This window comes from Protopterus annectens, chromosome 6.part0 (genome assembly GCF_019279795.1).
Source record: "Protopterus annectens isolate FY-2018-M chromosome 6.part0, PAN1.0, whole genome shotgun sequence".
Lineage (NCBI taxonomy): Eukaryota > Metazoa > Chordata > Ceratodontiformes > Protopteridae > Protopterus > Protopterus annectens.
In genome coordinates this window covers 1,524,232,049-1,524,258,714 of record NC_056737.1, presented here as the reverse complement: position 1 = coordinate 1,524,258,714, position 26,666 = coordinate 1,524,232,049, and positions in this window count along the sequence as shown.

Below are 26,666 nucleotides of genomic sequence, written 5' to 3'. Positions count from 1 at the left end.
TGTTGCAGGCAATGACTGAAATTTGTATGGGTGTCTCATACAGTGTCCAGTTGGTAAGGTGGTAACTGTAGGCATAGTGGCTGTTCCATATTGTGTGCACTTTCAACATATGTATCTTCCTATACATATCTCTGTGTGTGTATGTGTAGTTAAATATATATATACATACACACACACACACACACATATATATATATATATATATATGTGTGTGTGTGTGTGTGTGTGTGTGTGTGTGTGTGTGTGTGTGTGTGTGCATATGTATCTGTATCTGCATATATGTGTCTGTGTATATGTATCCTAGGGATGTTGATTGCTTCCACATTGTACATTCCCTATGAGAGCCAGACTGTACTGTATGATATGTTACTGATACCAGCCTGACATAGAGGTGAGATGGAGTACTGTTAACATCTTGTGCCCATGTCATGTCAGGTCCTGGTTATGGGATCTGCAACAGCTGGTAGTGTATTGCAGAGCAGACGTGTTTGGCTGTGGGGGGATACCTATTTGTACAAAAAGTATGTTGTTTGGGGCCTCAACCCCATTAACGGTGCATGTGGACATATATGTTTTTGTTATGTTCCTATTTTTATCTACACATGTATGTCTGTATATACCTATATATATATATATATATATATATATATATATATATATATATATATATATATTGCTGTATATATATAGACACATAGAAGTAGACATATATATCTATAGATGTATGTATGTATATCTATATATCTCTATGTATATATATATATATATATATATATATATATATATATATATATATATATATATATATATATATCTGTATCTACATATATAGATTTGTATATATATATATATATATATATATATATATATATAGATAGATATTAATATATTAATATATGTGCACACACACACATGCATCTACATGTTTAAGTACATTTCCTGTACTGTTGAATGACTGGGCTGGATGATATGTTTGTGAAAACATCAGCGTTATGTGTATCTGCATGGCTTAGTGGTAAATCACTTTGGCTATGGTGTCCTGGGTTCGAGTCTTCCAGAGGGTGTTTATTTTGTTGCTGGGTAGAACAAGGGCTGTTGGATACAGAGTGATTAAGGCACTTTTAAGCAGTTGTAAGTGGGTTTGCGCAGGTTTGTGTGGAGGTAAGCACTGCTAACTTCGGTTACAGTTTCTTATACTCAGTTAGCTTCTAAATTGCTTAATCTATGTAGGCATTGCTTACCCTCGTGCAAACAGGCTTAAACCTGCTTACTACTGCTTAAAAGTGCTTACTCTCACTTACCCCCACACTAATTTCTTTTAAAGAAAAGAAAAAAGGGTTGATAGGAAAGTGGTGAAAAGGGGGCACAAAGAGGGAAAGACAGTAGGGAAAATAGCTAGAGATGTGCAGGAGGGTGTAGGGAAGGTCCATAGCTGCCCATTTCTTCTACAGCAACAGCTGTGCATATACACTGCCTTTGGAGGTAGCTTTGGACACTCAAAGCCCTAAGAGAAGTTTGAAGACAACATTAATATGTTGTGATGCCAATTAGACCAGATTACATGGGTGCAGTGGACACGTGTGCGAAATGGGCAGCTATGTATGGAGCAATATTTTTTGGGAGCAGATTGCCCTTTGTTTTGTTCAGGTGAGAGTGGGATGTTGGGGAGGGATAGTAGATATATTTAGGGAGGTAGGCTGGGTAGGTTAACAGACAAGACAAGATGCATACAGGGTGGTATATGATACATGTGGGGAGTAAACACCTTGATGGGGAGGGGTGTTGGGAAATCAGAAGCCCATGAGCCCTCTAGGGAAACAGTGGGACTGAGATCTCCACCCATGGGCAGTCACCACTGCACCTTCACAGCCCTGAAGATGGCTGCGCTGGAGGCTGAGTTGGAGAGCCAAGCTGACCCTCTAGTCGTGACATGCGGCCCTTGAGCTGGCATAGAATATCTCCAAACTGCTGATCAAGCTCTCTACGTACCATGACCCGGACCTGGTGATGGGTGACAGCTCCCTGTCTGCACTGCTCCCATCCCCTGAGGCGGTTCCACCCAAAGGTGGTGCAGGACCAATGGACATGGAGGTCCCGGGTTGGGCCCCAGACGTGATGGTGCCCAGTGCCACAGCCAGCTGAGGTGGGACAGGTGGGTCCTCTGGGACCCACATTCCCATATGTTCTATGGTGTTTATGGTGCATCAACATATGTGGGTTAGTAATAGTCAACACATTTCAGGGTTAGGTATAACTGCATGCATAGATATTCCCATTAACCCATACACCAGATACAGAACAGTTGCATAGCAAATGGAACACATGCATATATGGGACCACAGTGGTAATAACAACAGCATGCAGGTACATTGATGGCACCATGACACCAATGTTGGAGTATTTCAACATAGCACATGCATGGAAACAGATTTAAATAATTATCAACCAATAGGAGATCTGCTGTGGTGGTGCTGCGGTAGCATTGTTGCCTCACAGTAAGATGCTGTCCGGTTCGATTCTCAGCTAGAGCGTCTTCTGCATGGAGACATGCGTGAATGGGCGTACCTTCGTTGAAGGTTGTGCATCAGGGCTGGTAACTCGGCATGTAAAAATCAACTACTAATCATTAGCGGACTGGAGTTCTGCTGTGGTGACCCCTAACCGGGAAAAAGCCAAAAGACACAAACATGATCAGCCAATAGGATATATGTCCCAACAAAACAGTGAAGTCATTATATACCAGTTGAGGTGGGTATTTAGTTTATTGTTGGAGATATGGTGGGGGAGAGAAAGATGTCAATTAACAACTAGTATATTCCTGTAGTTCACATTACTTTCCTAGTCAGTGCTGTTATATGTACCTTACAAGTATTACTACACTACCCTATTGCCTTAGTTTGGATAGTGATATGGCTATTGTCATCTTTATACATGAACTGATTTTTCCTGCAGTATACACCTCTTAGCTGGTATACCTGTGGAGGAAATGTTTGTTAACACTAACTGTTTCTATACATACTCTCAGATTCCAGGTTGATGTTGTGCACATACCTGTCTATCTTTTTCAGCACAGACTCTGGCCATGTCTTGACCACATGCAGGTGAACTGGGACATATCTAGACTATTGCCCTCTTCAACCTTTAGTGACTAACCACACTCTTATACAGGCTTTTCTACACAGTCATATTATGCAGCACAGTGTGGGTGACAGTGATCAATGATACCTTATTATTCAGAGCAACTGCAACACTCAGAATTCCATACAATACCAGAGTAAACAGTACCAGTACAGTGTATCAAGATTTTTATTTCTCGGCACAGTGTTCGTATCCAACGTACCTGTGGGAACAATGTTTGTTAGCACTACCTGAATGTTGCCACACAAAGCACCAGGTTCCATATTACTATTATGCACATGCATCTCACTCTGTTACTGTACACACTCTGGTCACAGCTTGACAACATGGGGGTGTAGATAGAACATACTTTGCTTATTACTCTCATAGCAGTTTCAGGAGTTGCTAGAGTGACAGGTTTGTTCTCATAGATGTGTGACAATCAGTTGTATTCCCTGTTTGCTGTCTAGACATCTGAGATCACCCCCACTGACTTCCCAGGGGGACAGGGTGACAGGCAGCAGATATGGGCCCATATACTGGACATTCTGGTCTTATCTGTACAGTTATGGGGTGTGATTCTGTATGCAGCCTACTTCCACTCCCAGGATTCAGACCATGGCTGTTTCTGCTAAAACACTGTCCATCAGAGTTGCGTGTGCTATGTAGATATTGTTGTAAATCTCCTATCTTCTTTCTGTCTTATAATTCTCCTGTGGTTTTGCATTCTGACCTTGCATTACAACACTCTTATACAGGATTTCCTAGACAGTTACATTTTGTAGGACAGTGTGGGCAACAGTGATGAGTAATACCTTATTATTCAGAGAAACTGCATCAGTCACAATGCCATACAATACCAAAGTAAACAGTACCGGTACAGGGTATCGTTCTTGTATTTCTGGGTACAGTGTTCGTATCTGACAGACCTGTGGGAGAAATGTTTGCTAGCACTACCTGAATGTTGCCACACACAGTACCAGATTCCACATTACTATTATGCACATACATCTCACTCTGTTACTGCACACACTCTGGCCAAAGCTTGACAAAATGGGTGTGTAAATGGGACATATGTGGCTTCTTACTCTCATAAGGTTTTGGGGAGTTGCTAGTGTGCCAGCTTTGTTCTCATAGATGTGTGTCAATCAGTTGTATTTCCTGTTTGCTGCCTATACATCTGGGATCATCCCACAGATAAACCAGGAGGACAGGTTGACAGTCAACAGATAAGGGCCACTTTACTGGACATTCTGTACATGTCTGTACAGTTGTGGGATATGATTCTGTATGCAGACTACTACCACTGCCAATTTTCGAACCATGGCTGTGTGTGCTAAAATTACAACAGTTCACATATCAATTGCATGTGCTATTTGGATTTTGTTATCTGCTTTTTCACTGTTTTCTGTCTATGTGTCACTCAGTTGTACTAAATGACCTCTGGGGATTACACCAGCCATATACAGGCATTCCTAAACATTCTATTTATGGCGCACAGTGTGTGTAACAGTGCTTAATGCAACAGTACTATTTATGTGATTGCAAATCTACATTACCATATGATACCAGAGTATACACATGCAGTCCAGCTGTTAGACCTTTATTGTCAGGCTATTATGCTTTTATTTACATACAAACTATATGAGACTCTTCCTGCCATATTTTCCAGTGTATGCAGTACTAGCCTTAAACAATACAGGTTTTATACTGGCAATTAATTTACTAATACTTTTAGATTTATTTCCTATGACAGTACATGCAAGAGTATTACTAACCTGCCTCGCGTCACAACCTCTCCAGGTGAAAGCCATAGGCTTCTGGTTCGTGGCCTACTCACTTGCAGCTGTGAAGGACATAAGAGGAATATTTAGCCATACTTATCCATGACATACATGAGCTGGCAATTATTACACACATAGTGGAGTAGTACACACAGCTGGGAAAGCTCCTGCCATTCTAGCCTCTTGGATCCACTACTCCAAGAGGTCCCCCTTACACCGCTTCAGGTTGGCATAGTGATGCCTGACCTACTCACCAGTTTGGGGTATGCCAGTGGCATTGGTGAGGTCATGGGTGAGACAGTGCCAGGCTTCTGCCTTATATTGGGAACCCTGGTACTGGCCCTGCAGTAGTCTCTGCTCATGGTCTTTGACAAGGAGTCCTGCCATGACTCTGAACTCCTGGATGTCCCAGCACTGCACGCGGAAGTGCACACCCTCTCCCCTTTCTGCCATGGTGCCTGCAAGGGGACGCTAAAACCAGTTCTGAGATGTATTTCCACCTGTTGGGTTTGAGTCGGGCCAATTTCCTGTACTTTGCCATGATTGGCCAGTTTTGAAAAGGCTAAGCTATGGGAAAATCTGCTTACCTAAGGTTGACATTGTTTAAAGGGGTATACTAATGGGCACATTGAGTTAGCCGCCCTACACATTGCTTACACCTCCTAAGCTGGCCTGTGCAATGTTTAGCATTGCTTACAATAGACTTTGCATTATATTTTCTTTTTGGCATTGATTTATTATTCATTACATCTTATATATATATATATATATATATATATATATATATATATATATATATATATGTCTGGTATACATGATTCATGTGTACGTACACTGTATGGGGTCCTTGTGTTGTATTGGGGACTTCAAAACTCTATTACAATTACACCTCACATCTGAGTTTACTGCTATACTCCAGTTCACATATATATGTTATGTAGTGGGTTATACAGCATATGACTGTATTCTGATTCCTTTCACAGGTTCAGTTTGATTGTTATTATAGTGAGGCTTTGTTTGGTGATACCTCATTTTTTTGCACTGCTATGATGGCTTGGTGGTTAACTACTGTGACTATAGTGTATAGAGTCCTGGGTTCAAGACCTGTAAGCCTGTTTATTTTGTTGCTGGACAGACCAAGGGCCATTGGATACAGAGTGTTTAAGGCAGTTTTGAGCAGTTGTAAGCGGGTTTGCGTGAGGGTAAGCAATGCTAACCTCCAGTTAATGATGCTTACAGAGAGATAGCTTCAATATTGCTTAACCTGTGTGTACATTGCTTACCCCCAAGCAAACGGGCTTAAACTCGCTTATTAGTGCTTAAATATGCTTACTACTGCTTATTGGTGCTTACACTTGCTTACTAGTGCTTGCTCTCACTTATAACTGCACTTATTTAGACAGTAATATCTAATGGTTCTTGGGAAGGAGGGGGAATTGGAAACTATATGAGGTTATCATTCATTACACATTTTACCTGCCATTTGTATCCATGATTCCTGTGTACTTATACTGTATGGGGCACATGTGATTATCTGTGGTCTTTGCAACATTATGACACTGACACCTCACATCTGCATTTAATGCAGTACTCTAGTTCACAGATATATGTTATTTAGCAGGTTATGCAACTAAAATACTAGTCATAACGTGATTTGACATGGAAAATGGAATGTGCTGCACTGGGAATTGAACCAGGAATGCCTGCACATAGGGCAAATGCTCTGCCCACTACACCATCGCTATACTGATTCTTTTGCATATATCTTCCTTGTTATCCTCTTCAGACATTTAAGCTGTATTAACCGTAGCTAAGCGATGAGCAAACCTGCGCATCTATGGTTAGCATTAATCAGATTCATAATAAAATAAGGTTTGTTTATTTGGTTTGTATTTACTATTGCTGTTGTACATGTGGGGGGATGTCGCTGGGGGTATGCGGACACCTATGAGCGGTCTCGCTCATTCCTTTGGCCTTTCTGCTGTTCTTGATTGCAGGGGCGTGTATATTCTGAAAGCCCTACTCTCAGACACTCCCCCTGTACTCACACACTCCGTGCCTACATTAATATACATGGCATGCTGCAGTCCTTCTCCTAAATGGCTGCTTCCATGCAGGACTAAGCTAGTCCTGATCCGGGGGACAGTTTTCTCTTTTTAAGAAACTTATTTATTTCAGCAATGATATTTTGTTCTTCATGCCTTTCATGCTTATGTTTAGAATTAGATTAACTCACTTTGATTTTACAGTTTTAAAATAAGAAAGTGTTATCTTCTGCTTAACTGTTGTCTTGTAGTTAGGAAAAGGGTATTATATACCTTATAAAAATATTAGTCTGATTGAAGTGATTGTTTCCAGCTCACTTTTTGACAGTAGAATGCAATGATGAAGCATTTAAAACCAAATATCTTCAGCTGCTGCCTTCAGCCATGGCTTCTTATTCTGTAATATTTGCATCTTTATTAAATGCTCACTTTTAAAAAAGTTATCTTCTGTGCATTTTTCAGAATTTTATTGGAGTCATTATATCAGCTGCTGAAATGTACCTATTTGTGTCATAAAGTTTAGATTTCAGCTGTCTGCAAGAATTAATTTAATTAACAACTGTTTGCAGATGCAAAGATAAGGGATATAAGCTGAACATCTGGTGTTATTTATATTCTGTCTTATATATATTACCAGTGTCACCTCTGCTTTAGTGATGGACCACGAAGATGATTCATTTTTTATGTTTGCCTAGCTATGCACTATGAAAGAAACATCTTTTTGCAATAGTAAGGTTCCCAATGTATGCCATTTTCAAGAGCAGTGCAGCTTAAACAGCAGGAGTGCAGGTTCAACAATGCCATAGTATTAGAGTTTTTTACCTGTTTGCTAAGCAAAGTCTTGGTAAAGCTGTGAGCTAGGAACTTCTCATATGTTTTGCCTAGTAAACTGTCCTCCGTTCTTGTGTGTTTTTCTTTCTTTGGTTACTGCATATGAGCAGATGAGGTGTGACCTCTTGTATAACAGACCAGCACCTTTTTTTCTGGCAGCAGCAGCATCAGTTTTAAGCTTTTATTTGTTGGTGCTGTGGTGGGTTACATCTCTTAAATATCTAAGTAGGGACTTGTGGGTTAATATAACTGTTAAAACTGATGAAGAAAAATATCATAGCTATCCCAACTTTTATAAGAAAACTGTAGGACACACCACGAGAACTTGATTGTAGTAAATCACAGATCCAACTTGGATAAAACAAAACTACTTATTATACATATATACAAAAAGAAAAGAAAGAGATGGCGCTTGAGTATATACCTTCTATAGAAATCACATTCAATTAAGCAGTCATCTAACTACAAAGGGGCATCGTGTAGATTTTTTTACTAATATTAAGCGTTCATATTTTCTTAACTTAAATGTTAAAATATTTATACCATCACATCGTGTTCTTTCAGATAGACTTCATTATTAAACATTCTATCAACATCATATTTTATAAAATCATTTCATATATAAGAGCCCTTGTTGTTTCTACACAGTTTATATGGAAACACAGATCTCAAAGAGTTTTGCATGTGTTTTATAGAGAACCATTCTATATAAAATCTTCCTTATTTTATCAATACGGTTCAGCACCATTCATATGTCAAAGCAAATCTCAGAAAGTTTGCAAAGACATTCTCTACCCATGCAAACAATAAATATGCTTCCGAATTTATCGCAAAGAACTATAGTATTTTTAAAATAATTAGGCTAAGGGGTATAATAGATAGGAGTATTTTAGACATACATAAAGATTAATGTCTCGAACTCTATTAGGTCAAAAAAGTCCCTATGGGAAGCTCAGCAAATAATTTACGCTAAAAAGTTATATTGGTTTACAGCGTGCAAATGTAATACATTTTTGATTAAAATTGCGATCTGCATGGTTATAAAATTTGCATGCAAAGAATTCTTTACAATAAGTTCTTTGCGATAAATTCGGAAGCATATGTTGCCTCAGAAAAATAGAAGAGGCAAGAAGAAAGATTTATGTATAGAGAACGATTTGCTCGTGCTACTTTATTGTTTGCATGGGTAGAGAATGTCTTTGCAAACTTTCTGAGATTTGCTTTGACATATGAATGGTGCTGAACCGTATTGATAAAATAAGGAAGATTTTATATAGAATGGTTCTCTATAAAACCCATGTGCAAACTCTTTGAGATCTGTGTTTCCATATAAACTGTGTAGAAACAACAAGGGCTCTTATATATGAAATGATTTTATAAAATATGATGTTGATAGAATGAATTTCCTATAAGGAAAAAGTTACCCGATTCACTCACTGACTTATTTGTTTAATAATAGAAGTCTATCTGAAAGAACACGATGTGATGACGAAGTTAGAAGCCTTAGCGTATAGAAAATATAAATATTTTTAACATTTTATATGTTTTTAAAATAAAATAGTATAGAAGTTTAGGTTATGTGTTCGTATATGAATTCATACAAGGTTTGAACTTGAAGTTAAGCTGTTTGCTGAAAATATGAACGCTAATATTAGTAAAATCTAAGCACTGATGCCCTTTGTAGTTAGATGACTGCTTAATTGAATGATTACTAACTAATTGATGTAATTGAATGGGACTGTATAATATAAAAGGAACAAGTTCGAATGATTTAAATAGATCTGAAGAAGCGCTCATCTCTTTTCTTTTTGTATATATCTATGGAATAAAGTAAGTTTTGTTTTATCCAAGTTGGATCTGTGATTTACTACAATCAAGTTCTCGTGGTGTGTCCTACAGTTTTCTTATAAAAATAACTGTTAAAACACAAAGTACTTGGTTTGATTCTTAACTTGGGAAGAAAAACAGGCCAAGATTAAAATGATCCACAAAGTCAGCTAGCCTAGTACTTACCTATGAACAATATACCTCTTAACTGCAATAATTCTGGCCCTCAGGTTTTACCTTTTTCTTTCTAGAAACATTGATTTTCCTCACGAGATCAGACCAGTTTCAGGGTACATATTAAATAACTAAAGTATATACAAAAATCCATTATCGGTAACAGCATGGAGTCTACTATCTGAAAGCTTTCTGCTCTGAAAAATAAGAAAGTTCTCCATGGTTGGGCCATCTGCTATGAGTTTTCAAAGGCCAGAGCTATACTTTCTAATGCTGAGTGGGTGAGAGATGTGGGTGACACTGAATTGCATTTGGTGGGAATGAATGCCTCTACATGCAGTTTATTTTTATTTATTTGTTAAAAAGAATGGAGTAGTTATCAATGGGAAATTTTATCAGCCTCAGCTCAGGAGCATTGTTTGGTTAAGTCACTTGCTTACAGACATATTGTAAACAAATGAAAGCTGAGGAAAGCAAGCCCTGGAATGCAGGAAGGAGCTTATAACAACTCATAGCCTTAATTTGGTGTACTAACTGACAGATATTTCAAGACTTCTGTGTGAACTGCCTTTGTCTGAGTTCAAAGAGCTGCTCCCATGATGGCAATGTACCTACGGATTTTGAATGTGCTGAACTGCCTTCACTAACGTCTTGCTTATTTATTTTATTTTATTAACATTTTATCTATATTATAGGATAAGTGATTTGGTCCTTTCTCAGTCCTTTTTTATGATGACCCATGCTGAAGGGAACGGAAAAATGTAACACATAAAGGCAATTTTAGTGTAGACAATTATCTAACAAACTTTTGGCATGAGTAGAACATGAGTAACTGGGATGTCAGGATTTAAACTCAAAGTGTTCTTACAAAACCCTTTATTTCATAGTGAATACTCACAAGAACTGTTAAACTTTGGGTTATATAACCACAAAATAATTCTTAAACATGGTACATAATTACTTTTACAGGAAAGTATAGTTTATCATAACATTAGATGTCCTTTTCTTCACTGTTGCAGTATTTCTAACATATAGGATTCCCTGCTGTGTGTAGCCCGATGTTGGCCAGTATGCCAAAGCGTACTGTTGCTTTAGGGTACGCCGAATGTGGCACATATGCTGCTCACATAGCGTAGGGCATAAAGTTGATGTCTGAGTGTCCCATCCTCAGAACTGATTGCCCCAATAGGTACACCAGACTAAGTAAACCCAGGAGGTAACCAGTACATCCAGTAAGGAAAAGGACTAGGGGGAAGAATGGAGGGAGTGAACACTGCAACAGTGAAGGAAAGGACATCTACTATTATGATAAGATTTTACACAACTGTACTATGTCCTTAAATTCACTACTGCAGTATTTGTAACATATAGGAGAGTGTCAAAGCTCATGAAGAAACTTTAAAGGAGGAGTCAAGAGTGGCCTTACGTCAACTGGTGCCCTAGGCAAAAGGTCTTCATGGTGCCCCCATCCTGGTCTACCTGCAGCAAATAAATACTGGAAAAGTGCCCCTACTAGACTGGCACCCTAGGCGGCCACCTAATTGGCTTATGCCTAAGGCCGGCTATGAGTAGAGCCCTCTAAGAAGCTATGAAGAATAGCCCTAGCAAAGCCAACTCTAGCTCTGAAGATACCATCCATTTTGTAGTGCTTGGTAAAAGTACGCATAGAAGTCCAGGCAGCTACTTTAAGTTTAGAATTTGTATATAAGCTCTTGAAAAAAAGCACCAGAAGAAGCCATAGCTCTTGTAGAATGAACCTTAACAGAAGGAAGGCACTTACCATGAAAAGCATAACAAAAATATATAGCCTTTGAAATCCAAGAAGAAATAGTTTGCTTGGATACAGCTAATCCTAAGGACCTAGGATGAAAAAAAAAAACAACTGATCAGATTTTCTAATAGCCTTAGTCTTAGACAAATAAAACTGGAGTTGTCTATGCATGTCCAAAGTATGCAGCACCCTCTCACTGTCAGGTTGTGGAGAGGGGAAAAAGTAGGCAAGTAAATAGACTAATTAAGTGACAACTCATTAACCACTTCAGGCATAAAAGAGGGATTAGTAAACAAGGACACCCTGTCCTTATGAAATATCAAAAAAGTAGGACAAGGCATAAGGGCTTTAATCTCAGATACCTGTCTGGCAGAAGTAAGGGCCAACAAAAGAACAGTCTTCCAAGAACAATGTTGCAAGGAAGCTGAATCAGCCGGCTCAAAAGGAATTTGAGTCAACTTCTCCAAAACAAAATTAAGATCCCAGGGAGAAGGAAAAGTCTTCCTAGGAGGTCTGATATGAAGGATGTCTTTAAGGCATAGTTTAGCCTCAAATCTAGAAGCCAAATGAGGAGATAAAGGCAGACAAACAGAGACAGCTGATAAGTGGGCCTTAACAGAAGACAAGGCCAAGCCAGCACTGAGCACCTCACACAAATAAGCCACTATCAGAGGAACATCCACAGTAAGTGGTTTCAGGTTACAAGACATACACCAAACAGAAAACCTCTTCCATTTGGATAAGTAGGATATCCTAGTAATGGGCGTTGTGGCCTCCTACAGGACCCTCAGCATGTCCACAGTCTATGTGGAATCCAAATACTATCACCCACAGTGTCAATTGAAGAGTGGACAGATGGGGATGGATGAGAGATTCCCTGTCTTGTGTGAGTAAATTCACTATGTGAGGTGACATGTGATGCTTGCCTTGGCAAAGTGCAAAAGAAGAGGGAACCACTGATGTCTTGGCCAAAAGGGAGTCACCAACAAGATTTCATGAGTGTTTTGGTGGATTTTGAACATGACTTTTGTAATGAGAGGAAGGGGAGGGAATGCATAAAGAAACATCCCTTTCCATGAAAAAGAAAGGGCATCCACCTTCCACACCAGAGGAAATGGGACTTTGGCATAAAATAGAGGAAGTTGTCTGTTCAGAGGGAAGGCAAATAGATCTACTTGAGGAGTACCTCACTGGTGAAAAATGTCATCCCTGTAAAGCGTTCATTCATGGGACTGAGCTAAGGTCCTGCTCAGAGTGTCTGCCACAATGTTTTGACCTGAAGGGATGTAAACTGCGCGAAGAGTCCCTTGATACTTGACAGGAGGATCCCATACTAGGAATGTCAACCTGCAAAGAAGAGATCTTGTCCCTCTCTGTTTCTTGATATACCACATCACTAAGACATTATCTGTGAATACCTTGAGAGGCACTGGAGAGAAAAAGAGAAAATAGTGTACAACATACTGAAATAATATCTAAAGGATGAAGGTCAGATTTGCAAGGATTCTTGGACATTTCTGTCCAAGTTAAATGAGTTACCATACCAGGAGGACTATAACTTCCTGATGATAGATGTAAAAGATCTGTATACCTCAATCCCACAACAGGAAGGGATAGAAAAATTGGTGTTGCAATGGGATCCCCATGTGGGGCCAGCTTTGCCAACATGGTTATGGCCCACTGTGAAAAGGAATTCATTTTGAATAAAGCAGATATATCTGAACGGATCTCATTTTGCACCCACTTCCTGGATGACATGTTTATTATATTTAAGGGTGGTTTGGTTGAAATGGTGGACTTCATCAAGTATTTGAATCAAACTACTGAATGTTTAGAATTCACGTATATGTTAGGCAAAGATGTGATTACATATCTTGACGTCGAACTGGTAAGAGATAGGACCCTAAAGAGACTGAAATCTAGAATATATAGCAAGAGCACCCTTTCAAACACATATTTGCACTTCAGCAGCTCACATCTGTTCCACCAGAAAAAGTCCGTAATCAAGGGCCAACTAGTTCGAGCTGCCAGGATGGTATCAATAGAGAGTGATTTTTCTTAAGGAATTTCAAAAAATCGGTAAAATGTTTATCACAAGGGATTATCCCGAAGAACTTATTTCTGAAATCACTATTGAGATCCAATATAAAAGGACTAATGGGTTCTATATTCCTTTGTTGGGCGCCACATCAGTTACAAGTACCAATCTGAGTAATAATTTGGATAACAACTTGGGTACAGGTATATATCAAGTACCCACCATGTCTCCGATCAGTTTTGTACTCACCTTTAGCATGGAGAGTAAAGATATACAGGCTATAATCAAGAAAAATTGGAAGTTATTCAACAACGATCAAAACTTTCAAACAAAGATAGGGGCCGTACCCTCTTTTACTTTTAGGAGAGGGAGTAACCTGAAGAACCTATTAGAAATGTGAGTCATGCAATTACTGTAAGTTTATGGATGTAGGACACAATTTTAACATTCGAGATAAATACTACACCACAACAACTGGAAGGTTTAATTGCAACTCAACTTTTGTACTGTACCTAGATCAATGTGAATTATATACCGCCTTCTATGTCAGGAAGACGGATTGAAAATTGAGGGAATGTGTATATGAGCACCTCTATAACATCAGGAAAATGAAAACTGAAAATGCACTAGCGAACCACATAAAGTTAAACCCCAATCTCATCTTTAAATTTAGGGTTATTGACCATGCCATGAAAGACCCTAGAGGGGGACCAAGGTCACTACTATTGGAGAAATTGGAATTAATGTGGCAAATTCCTTAGATGCATGCCACTTTCCAGGTCTCAATGAAATGTGTTCTATTCAGTGCCTTTTAAGACTTAAGAACTTGACCAGATAGACCCTAGGAGATAGACCCCTTAGTTGTAGCTAGGTCCAATACTATTCTGTACACCCCAGTAAGACGTTGAGAGGGACCCAAAAAGTAGCAAACTTTACAAGAAGCTTTAGGCAAGTATAAGATGTAGCACTCAATGTTTGTTTATTGACAATAAATAAATAACTATATATATATATATATATATATATATATATATATATATATATAAATAACTAAAATTAACCACACTCAAAAAAATGAACAAAGAGAGTAAATTTTAACTAAGAAATGAACTTCGTGACAATAACCGCATTCAAAAAATAGTAAATCACACCAACAACTCTTGTAGTACTTTAGCGCTTTCGTCTTATTTATTATCAAGACATGTTTCATAACTATGAGCAACCATTTTCACTTCCTTTAAATACATTAGTTCTAGCAGGCCATTTAAATTAACAACAGTTCCTTTCCAATAGAAAAGTGTGAACAGGCAGGGTGCTGTGTGCATTTTCATTAACATTACAATCGCAGTTACATAAGGTAAATTAGTCAGACAGTAATAGCCTTGTGGTTTCGTGTGCATACTAAAAGGGATTGTGTGCAAAAAGGGATCATGTGCAAAAAAGGGATGGTGTGCAAAAAAGGGGACTGTGTGCAAAAAGGGATCGTGTGCAAAACAAATATATATAGATATATATATATATATATATATATATATATATATATATATATATATATATATATTATTACAAATATGGGGGAACTGGGAAGGATGAGAGTCATGCTTTGATAATTCTAATATAAACCCATAACTTATGAGACCCTGCCTCCAATGGTAAGTAAAGAAGTGCACGGAGAAAGGAGGAGGAGTCAGGTAGAGAGTCCTACTATGCTTGGGTATCAGTGTGTGTGCAGAGTAATGTGTGGGTATGCCACCTGATGAGGGAGTGGGAGGAATGTGGTGTGGACTTGAGGGGGGGCTGTAAGGGGGCCTCCCATGACAAGGAGTGTGGAGCTGGGGTTTGATGGGTAGGAGAATATGAATAATAGAGTGTCCCAGAAGACTGTCAGTGTGGATGGTATCACCCCTTGTATGGCTGCGCAAAAAGTGAGACCGGTGGGGTTGTTGGTGGGGTCAGCAGGGGCTAGCCTGGTGACTGGGAGCATGTGTGTAGGAGGGAGGCAAAAGTCAGAGAGAGAGAGAGAGAGAGGGAACACGTTATATTCACTTGCACAGTTGTAAATCCATAAACACATTAAATCCTCTTGCACAATTCTTCAAACCCTATCACATTTCAGTCTCTATACCATTTAAGTGCACATTTAATGTTCAGTGTCTCGTTGTGACCTGGATAGACATCAGCTTTCAGTTCTATCTGCCATTTTAATTCCCGGACTTGCAGGAATGTGTCCATGTCCCCTACAAATTCTGTTATTTTTTCCAGCGCTGTGAATTTAAATCCTGTGAAGTTTGGGCAAATAGCACTGTGTTTAGCCAAGGCATTCAAACTGTCCTGTTTGTGTATTGCTGCAGTGTGTTCTTTAATACGGCTACTCAGCTTTCTGTTTGTTTTGCCAATATAGAAAATCCCACAGTGTTCGCAGAAAGCACAGTAGACTACATTTTTTGTGTTGCAGTCATAGTGGTCATGTAGACTGACAGTTCTGTTGCAGTGCGGGAAGGTGACGTTGTTGCCTTTTCGTATGTGTACACAGGTGACACACTTGCCGCAGTCAGACATTCCAGGTTCTGTCAATACTTCGCTCTGTGGGAATGGGCTTTTATTCCTCTCGAACGCACCACCAAAAGAAGAGGTTCGTTTGAAACAGAAGTTCGGGGATGCCCCAAGTAACTTTGTCAGACCTTTTTCTCCTTCCAAGATGTCCCAATTGTTGGTGAGGACCCCTCTGATTCCAAACATATCTCTGGAAATTGGAAGGGGGAAACTTGACACCCAGTCCTTTCTGTTCGGTCCTTTCTGTGCCCTTGCTGTGAATCCCTTTTCCAGGATTGGTGGGTACCTGGAGTGTCTGTGCTGTATGATCTCTTGGAACAGGTTGTCTACTAAATACTCTGGGTATTTTCTTTCTAAGAACAAGTTTCTGAGGTAAAAACCTTCCTTGATGAAAACCTCGTCCCTAAAAATGAGTCTGCATAACCGGATGAATTGTCCTTTTACAATATTCTTTTTCATGAAATGGGGATGCTGGCTGCTGAACTCCAGATAGTTATTTCGGAAAGTGAGCTTGCGGTAGATGTTGGAGTCAAACTGTCCACTTTCCGGGTCAATAGTGAGGTGGATATCCAGGAATTGAGTGGTGGTTCTGATATGTCCTACCATGAGGGTCAGGAAGTCCAGACTCTGGAAAAGGGTTTCCAGAAAATTGCTCAGAGAAAGTCTGTCCCCCTTCCAGACAAAAAAGACGTCATCAGTATAACGCCTGTATATTATGGTGTTGTTGAACCCGGGCAGTGATTCAACCTTATCCATTTCCCAGGCACTGAGGACTAAGTTTGCATATGCCGGGGCCATTTTGGACCCCATGGCTACCCCTTTCTGTTGGTGGTAAATCTTCCCATTGAATTGAAAGAAGTTATTTCTTAATACTGCTTCTGTTAACCTGCATACAGTATTAATCTTAGTCCCACTTAGATTGGAGTGCCTGTTCAGGTCAATTTGTTTAAAGTTTTGTTGTACCTGGTTGATGTTGACCTTTTTGTAGAACTGGTTATGTTGTACCTGGGACCTCAAGTGCTACCTGAGAAAGTTACAACTAAAATTAGATATACAACAATATGAAGAGGAAGAAGATGAGGAAAGCTTGGAAGATAATGATAGACCCCTTACCATGAAGAGCCTGTACACTCCTGCACTCTCCAACACACTGAGCCTCTTTAAGAGATATCAGGAAACTCCTTTCTGATAAGCCCTCAGCAAAGTGGCACAACCTGAACAGGGAAGAAAGACAGGCTTGGAAGGAACTGAGTCAGGACAAATCCCTACAAATCATGAAGGCTGACAAGGGATCCGGGATAGTAGTGATGGAGCAGGAGAGATATATCCAAACACTTGAAGCATCCCTCATGGATAACCAGTTCTACAAAAAGGTCAACATCAACCAGGTACAACAAAACTTTAAACAAATTGACAACCTACTATTGGAACTGTACCTCAGGGATGAGATCTCTCAAGATGAAAAAGACTTCATGCAGGTCATGACACCCAGCCTTGGAAAATTTTTTGGAATCCCCAAGGTTCACAAGAACCCTGAAAATCCACCTTTCCGCCACATGGTATCGAACCGAAGGACAAAAACAGAAAAGATTTCACAATACGTGGACCACATCCTTAAACCCATTGTACAGAACAGCAAATATTACACCAAGGACTCCTGGGTTTTTCTAAATGACATTTCCAAACTAAGGCTGGATGGAGGGGGATATTTACTGGTCACCCTAGATGTAGAAGCACTCTACACAAACATCCCCCACGACAAAGGACTGACCCTCACCAGACAATCCCTGAACAGGCACTCCAACCTAAGTGGGACTAAGATTAATACTGTATGCAGGTTAACAGAAGCAGTATTAAGAAATAACTTCTTTCAATTCAATGGGAAGATTTACCACCAACAGAAAGGGGTAGCCATGGGGTCCAAAATGGCCCCGGCATATGCAAACTTAGTCCTCAGTGCCTGGGAAATGGATAAGGTTGAATCACTGCCCGGGTTCAACAACATCATAATGTACAGGCATTATATTGATGACATCTTTTTTGTCTGGAAGGGGGACAGACTTTCTCTGAGCAATTTTCTGGAAACCCTTTTCCAGAGTCTGGACTTCCTGACCCTCACGGTAGGACATATCGGAACCACCACTCAATTCCTGGATATCCACCTCACTATTGACCCAGAAAGTGGACAGTATGACTCCAACATCTACCGCAAGCCCACTTTCCAGAATAACTATCTAGAGTTCAGCAGCCAGCATCCCCATTTCATGAAAAAGAATATTGTAAAAGGACAATTCATCCGGTTATCCAGACTCATTTTTAGGGACGAGGTTTTCATCAAGGAAGGTTTTTACCTCAGAAACTTGTTCTTAGAAAGAAAATACCCAGAGTATTTAGTAGACAATGTGTTCTAAGAGATCATACAGCACAGACACTCCAGGTACCCACCAATCCTGGAAAAGGGATTCACAGCAAGGGCACAGAAAGGACCGAACAGAAAGGACTGGGTGTCAAGTTTCCCTCTTCCAATTTCCAGAGATATGTTTGGAATCAGAGGGGTCCTCACCAACAATTTGGACATCTTGGAAGGAGAAAAAGGTCTGACAAAGTTACTTGGGACATCCCCAAACTTCTGTTTCAAACAAACCTCTTCTTTCGGTGGTGCGTTCGAGAGGAATAAAAGCCCATTCCCACAGAGCGAAGTATTGACAGAACCTGGAATGTCTGACTGCGGCAAGTGTGTCACCTGTGTACACATACGAAAAGGCAACGTCACCTTCCCGCACTGCAACAGAACTGTCAGTCTACATGACCACTATGACTGCAACACAAAAAATGTAGTCTACTGTGCTTTCTGCGAACACTGTGGGAATTTCTATATCGGCAAAATGAACAGAAAGCTGAGTAGCCGTATTAAAGAACACATTGCAGCAATACACAAACAGGACAGTTTGAATGCCTTGGCTAAACACAGTGCTATTTGCCCAAACATCACAGGATTCAAATTCATAGCACTGGAAAAAATAACAGAATTTATAGGGGACATGGACACATTCCTGCAAGTCCGGGAATTAAAATGGCAGATAGAACTGAGAGCTGATGTCTATCCAGGTCTCAACGAGACACTGAACATTAAATGTGCACTTAAATGGTATAGAGACTGTAATGTGATAGGGTTTGAAGAATTGTGCAAGAGGATTTAATGTGTTTATGGATTTACAACTGTGCAAGTGAATATAATGTGTTTCCTCTTCTCTCTCTCTGACTTTTGCCTCCCCCCTACACACATGCTCCCAGTCACCAGGCTAGCCCCTGCTGACCCCACCAACAACCCCCCCGGTCTCACTTTTCGCACAGCCATACAAGGGGTGATACCATCCGCACTGACAGTCTTCTGGGACACTCTATTATTCATATTCTCCTACCCATCAAACCGCAGCTCCACACTCCTTGTCATGGGAGGCTCCCTTACAGCCCCCCCTCAAGTCCACACCGCATTCCTCCCACTCCCTCATCAGGTGGCATACCCACACATTACTCTACACACACACACACTGATACCCAAGCATAGTAGGACTCTCTACCTGACTCCTCCACCTTTCTCCGTGCACTTCTTTACTTACCTTTGGAGGCAGGGTCTCATAAGTTACGGATTTATATTAGAATTATCACAGCATGACTCTCATCCTTCCCAGTTCCCCTCATATTTTTAATAAAATATATATTTTTTTTTTTTTTTTTTGTTTTGCACACGATCCCTTTTTGCACACAGTCCCCTTTTTTGCATACCATCCCTTTTTTGCACACAATTCCTTTTTGCACACGATCCCTATTAGTATGCACACATCACCACAAGGCTATTACTGTCTGACCAATTTACCTTATGTAACTGCGATTGTAATGTTAATGAAAATGCACACAGCACCCTGCCTGTTCACACTTTTCTATTGGAAAGGAACTGTTGTTAATTTAAATGGCCTGCTAGAACTAATGTATTTAGAGGAAGTGAAAATGGTTGCTCATAGTTATGAAACATGCCTTTCTGAAGAAGTCTTGATAATAAATAAGATGAAAGCGCTAAATTACTACAAGAGTTGTTGGTGTGATTTACTATTTTTTGAATGCTGTTATTGTCACGAAGTTCATTTCTTAGTATATATATATATATATATATATATATATATATATATATATATATATATATATATATGTATATATACATATATTCATATATATTTTTATTTTGATGATCAGTTTATTAATATTGATATATTTATTAAGATATTTGTCACTGACTATTTTATTAAGTATCAACTTTCATTTACTAACTTTGATTATTAAGCCTGCAATAGCAGTAAGCCAAATATGTATCTTATGATTTGACTTCCTTTTGATTTTTTATACATATTACAATCATATGCAAATATTTTTATTTTTATTTATTTTTTTCATCCTTATTTTTATTCTAATCAAATCAAAATTGATGAGTGCAGATGGATAAGTAGGTAAAAAATCATTATGGTCATTGTATTAACTTATACATTGTGCTTATATACCATGTACTATTCATACTGTGTTGAGATATACCAGCTTATTAACTAATTAGTAATGGAACTTTCAAATTAATCAATTATCTGGAGTGAGGAAAAAGTATTTAAGAGAAAATGTGGTGCACATTGTTATCTGATGAAGTCTAGTCACTGACCAGATGAAAAGTGCTTCATCTTACTGTGCATTTTATTTGTTTTTATCTTACTAAAGTCCAGAGTGCTGTCTCAGTTCCCGGTTTTGGTTTTATTTCATGTTTACTTGTTTGTCGTGCCTGTCCATTTTTGTGAGTGATGGATAGAACCCATGAATCCTGAATAATCTGAAGCCAAACAATGAGAAAGAGAAAGCAAAGAGAAAGAGGAATATGGCTGGGAAGAGAAAGATAGTCATATAGCACCTAGTTTATCAGGAAAGGAAGACTACTGAGTCCCTGATTTCTGACTATCATTAGCAGGAAGAGCCTGCATGCCACTATTTTTCCCTTTAGTAGGAGGGCAAGATTGCCTGCAAGCAAAGGCTGGCTTATTGGGATAAATTCTCTGAAATTTAGGCACAGGAGAGACAAACATGTTTGAGTTCCTGTAAGGCCTTCCCCTTATCCTGAAGGAACTTAAACAAACCAGTTACTGCTTCTCCAAACACAAGTTTATTATCAAGAGGAGCATTCATCAACTTAGCCTTGATATCATCAGGTAAAGGTTGAAGCCTAAACCAAGAATACCTCCTCATCACAGAACCAAAAGCAGCAGCACTAGAAGAGGCATCTGCTGCACCATAACTACACTTAACAGAATGATGAAGAACTTGAGAAGAAGTCCCTTTCAAAGAAAGAGCAGAAGTTTTATCTTCAGAGTCTGGGAGATCAGAAATTAACTGAACAGCCTGAGAAAAAAGCCAACACATACCTGGACATATGTGTCTGATAATTAACAGCCCTAAAAGCCAAAGTAGCTGAGGTATAATCCTTCTTACCTAGCCTTTCCATGGTTCTGTTGTCTTTATCCAAAGGCAGTAACTTGGTTGAAGGAAGCAATCAAAAAGACTTGTCAGAAGGTACAGACACCACTGAGGGGTCAGCAAGAAGACATTTGTACAAAAAGCTACAATTCTCAGGCATCCTATAAAACAGGCTTCTTGGGAGCAGGGGGAAAAGAATCAGGAGCATTAGAGGCATTGGACAAAGCATCCAACAAAGCAGCTAAAACAGGAGAAATAGCAAAAGGTTTCAGAGGTTCCATCTGCAACAACTCATAGTACCTCTTATGGATTTCAGAGACCTGGGCACAATCCCATTTAAAAAAATCCCATCATCCTGGTGACTGTGTCCGCAAATGAAATTTCTTTAAAGGGAGTATCAGGACTATTTGAGTCCTCTTCCTCTGACCCATAGTCTAGAGGACAAGGAATCTGGAAAGTGTAAACATAGGATTTCTCATCAGAATCTAACTCTTCCTCAGAGGAATCCTGTTCCCTGGGCCTTTTAAGAGGAGTAGAGAACCAAGGGGATGCTGTAACAGAAACCCATTGAGGATGTTTTGATTCTGTCAAGGCATTAAACAAATCCTGAGCAAAGGCCTGACATTCACTCAGTTCTCTTCTTTAAAAGAACATCCTCCCTATAAAATTTAGAAGGCTCTGACTCAGGATGGCATTCAATAGCTGTAGTAAGAAATTCTTCCCTTACTAAAATCTGCGGAACTCCCCCAGGCCACTCGGAAATAATCAACCATGGTTCCCCCTGAATGTCCGAAACAGACACCTGCAAAGCCTCATCAGACATGATACAAGCCAGATCCTTGCTGGCTTCCAACCCAGTTGCAGCACAGGAATCTAGCAGCAAAGCTAGACAAGCCTCCAAGTTCTTACAGACCTTGGGAGAAATGCCCAGTGGAGACTGGACAGTGGAAGGCTTTCTTCTTCCCTAACGGATGACCTCAGGGTGGGAAGTTCTTTCCATTGTATCTTTAGTGAGAAGCTTAAGGAGCTGGTTCTCAAAATACAAAGAAAGGGAAGAAAGTCTACTATTAAGGGTCTTTGGTATGAAAGCCTGACAAATCAAACCAGTCGTATGGTCGTGAGAAGCTCCTAGGCAACAAAGACACTTATTGTGGTGGTCTTTATGGGGAATTTGTCTCCTGCACTGGCATTTGCCTTCCTGTATGACATTATTCCCCCTAAAGCAACAAAAAGCTAGAAAAAAGAAAACTTCAGTGGGGTACTTATCTGCAATGGCTCGATACCAGCTGAAGATGTAGGCATTGAGACTGGTGAAAGAAAGATGCATTCAAACTGGCAGAAATGATGAAGATGTTCAGACCAATGATCTAGAGATGCACTCGGGCTGGCAGCAAAGACATTCTGAGGATGGTATGCCCGGAAGTCACCTTTATGCCCTACACTATGTGAGGAGCATGCGTGTGACATTCAACATATCTTAAAGCAACAGTAGGCTTTAGTATACTGGTCGACATCGGGCTACCCATGGCAGGGAATCCCATATGTTAGGAATACTGCAACAGTGAATGTAAGGACATCAGTCAGTGCTATGGAAAGAAAACAGCACAAGTAAATTAGGATTTATGTGAATGTTCAGAACCTTTAAAATGAGGCTTTTCATAATATGTTCAGTGAGCTTAGGCAACCTTAAATTACAGGAAACCATCATGTTTCCCTTTTACCTACTTTGTTTTTCATTTTACATAAGTTACTGCTACCCTAATTACTAAAATTCTAACTTGGTTATTATAAAAAAGAGATGGTAAGGAGACATGCTACAAAAACACACTATATAGAACAGAAATTGTCTGTATCAAGCAAGACAAGAATTTAAGGTGCATGAATCAATGAAGTATCTTTACAGAGTTATCACGCTTGTCTTATAATATTTTATTAATTAACAGCAGCATAAAATAAGGCTGAGGGAGTTAATCTACAAGTTGCTCATTGCTGAAACTAATGTGAGGAATAAAAAGCAAGATATTTTATTTGTGTTTACAAGGTTTTCAATATATATGTCCATTGAAGATTGTGCTAACCAGAGTACTACCCTGAAGCTTCAGTAGTAGTCATATCAATTTCCTCTCAGCTAGCACTCATTAGACTAAGTACTGTATTAGAGTCTAAGATCCTCACCTTTACCAAGTGTAAGCCATCTATCTACCTTTTATTTCTGTCACAAATCCACACATACACCAAGACACACACTCACAAACACATGCATGAACACACACACACATGCACATGTATGTGCACACTCAGACTCACACCTACACATATACACATGCACACACAAACACATGCAGACACACACAGACACACATGTATAATATTCTATAACACAGTCAGTCATTCCCAAATGTGACAGTATAAATCACTGTTAAAGTCAAACGTCTCATGATGCAGAAAACTACCCATAGTGCATATTTATTTTTAAGATAATTACATATTTACATGATTTTTGCTCACAATTCTCTACGCCAAGACACAAATAGACTAACCCAACCTTGCCATCTTGTACATAATTTGCATATTTTTAGCATCAGTTTGTATGTATCTGCAATAGAAATGTTTGCTATACATTGTATGCAACCTTCAGCATCAAGTAATCATGAGCGATGTCAGAAACTCCATGGGCAGATGATCCACTTACAGTAGAATATGGATAGAGTAAACTGACAAAAGTTAATAAATACACACACATCAAGAGAAAATGTTGCAACAAAGGCTACTGATTAGCACTGACATCAAAATCAATCCCTTTTTCCCATTTTATACATGCCGTCGGCCTATCACATCAACAGTGGCTATCACCTAGAAACAATCTCCCGGATTTACTAAACTTCCGTGCAGGACTAATCTAGTCCTGCATGGAAGCAGCAATTTAAGAGGAGGATGGCAGCATGCCATGCATATTAATGAAGGTGTGCTGCCTGAGCTCCAAACCTACACAGAGCTCGGACGAGTGCAAGGGGCGTGTCTGAGAGCAGAACTCTCAGAATAAACATGCCCCTGCAAAGTAGAACAGAAGAAAGTGTAAATAAATGAGCGAGACCACTCATAGGTGTCCTCATATCCCCACCAATAGTCCCCATGTGTTCAACAGCAACAGTATATTTAAATAAAATGAAGAGACCCTTTTATTTTATTTTTTTAAAACCCCAAGTATAGCTAACCGTAGGTGCACGGGTGTGCCCATCGCTTAGCTATGGTTAAAGCAGCTGAAAAGGCTGAAGATGATAACAATGAATATATATGCAAATGAAGCAGCACAGCAATAGTGTAGTGGTTAGAGCACCCGCCTAACGAACAGACATTCCCGGTTCGAGTTCCCTGCAGCACATATCATTTTCCATGTGAAATCTGTATATGAACATATTTTTACATCTTTTTGCCATATAACCTACATAATAACATTTAAATGTGAACTAGAGTACTGCATTAAATGCACACGTGAAGTGTCAGTGTCATAATGAATAAGGCACTAGTAAGCAGGTTTAAGCACAAATAAGCAGTAGTAAGCATGTTTAAGTGCGTTTGCATGGGGGTAAGCCTTGCCTACACAGATTAAGCAAAGTAGAAGCTGATTGTAAGAAACTGTAACCAGAGGTTAGCAGTGCTTACCATCTTCAAACCCATGCAAACCCACTTACAACTGCTTTAAAGTGCCTTAATCACTCTGTATCCAACGGCCCATGTTCTGCCCAGCAACAAAATAAACTGCCTCTGTAAGACTCAAACGCATGACCCTGCACCCTATAGTCACAGTAGTTAACCACTAAGCCATCATAGCAATTGATATGAATGAGGTATCAGCAAACTAATCCTCACCGCAGGAAAATCAAACCAAACATGTGAACTGAATCTCTGTACAGTGTGATGATGTATAACCTGCCACAGAACATAAATATGTGAACTGGAGTACTGCAGTAAGCATAGATTTGAGGTGCTATTGTAATAAAGTGTAGAAGTCCCCAGGTCCCCATACAGTGTATGTACACATGAATCATGAATACCATACACATATATAACCTGTAATAAGAATAAATCATTGCCAAATGGCAAATATAGTGCTAATTAACTATTAAGCAATGCTAACCACAGCACAGCTCAAGTTAGTAAGTGTAAGCAATGTGTAGGGGAGCCAATTCAATCTGCCTAGTGGTATACCTCTTTAAGCAGTGCCAACCTTATGCAAGCAGGTCTGCCCATAGTTCAACCTTTTCAAAACTGGCCAATCACAGGGAAGTGTGGGAAAATGGCCATATTTAAACCCCACAGGCGGTAATACTTCCCATAACTGGTTTTAGCTTCCTACTGCAGACAAAATGGCTGCTGTGGGTGAAGGCACTCAATTTAGAGCGCAGCACTGGGGCATTCAGGAGTCAAAGATCATGGTATGGCTCCTGGTAAAACATCATGATCAGAGACTACTGCAGGGCCAGTACCAGGACTCGCAGTATAAAATGGAGGCCTGGGACAGTCTCGCTTGTGACCTCACCAGTGCCACAGATATCCCCTGGACTGGTGAGCAGGTCAGGCACCACGATGATGACCTGAAGCGGTGGAGGGGGGATGTACTGGAACACTGGATCCAGGAGTATCGGCAGATGCCCTATGCCTCAGTACTGAGTAAGTACTCATTCTGCTAAGTAGTAAATAATTGCCTAGCTTGTATATACTACGGACAGGTATGGCTAAATATCACTGCATTTCTCTGACAACTGCAGATGAGTGGGCTGTGAACCAGCAAGCCCATGATGCTAGGCTGCAAAGGCTGCATCGTGAGGCAGGTTAGTAATCAGTCTGCATGTACTGTCATAACAAATAAATATAAGAGCCTTAGAAAGTGTTGTACCAGTAGAAATAAATGTGTGATAGTCTGTGAATAAAGGTGTAACCCCTGGAGTGCTTCTGTTTACTCTTCTCTCATATGTTGGCGATCTGTCCCATACTATAAATAGTACTGTTGTATCTTAAGC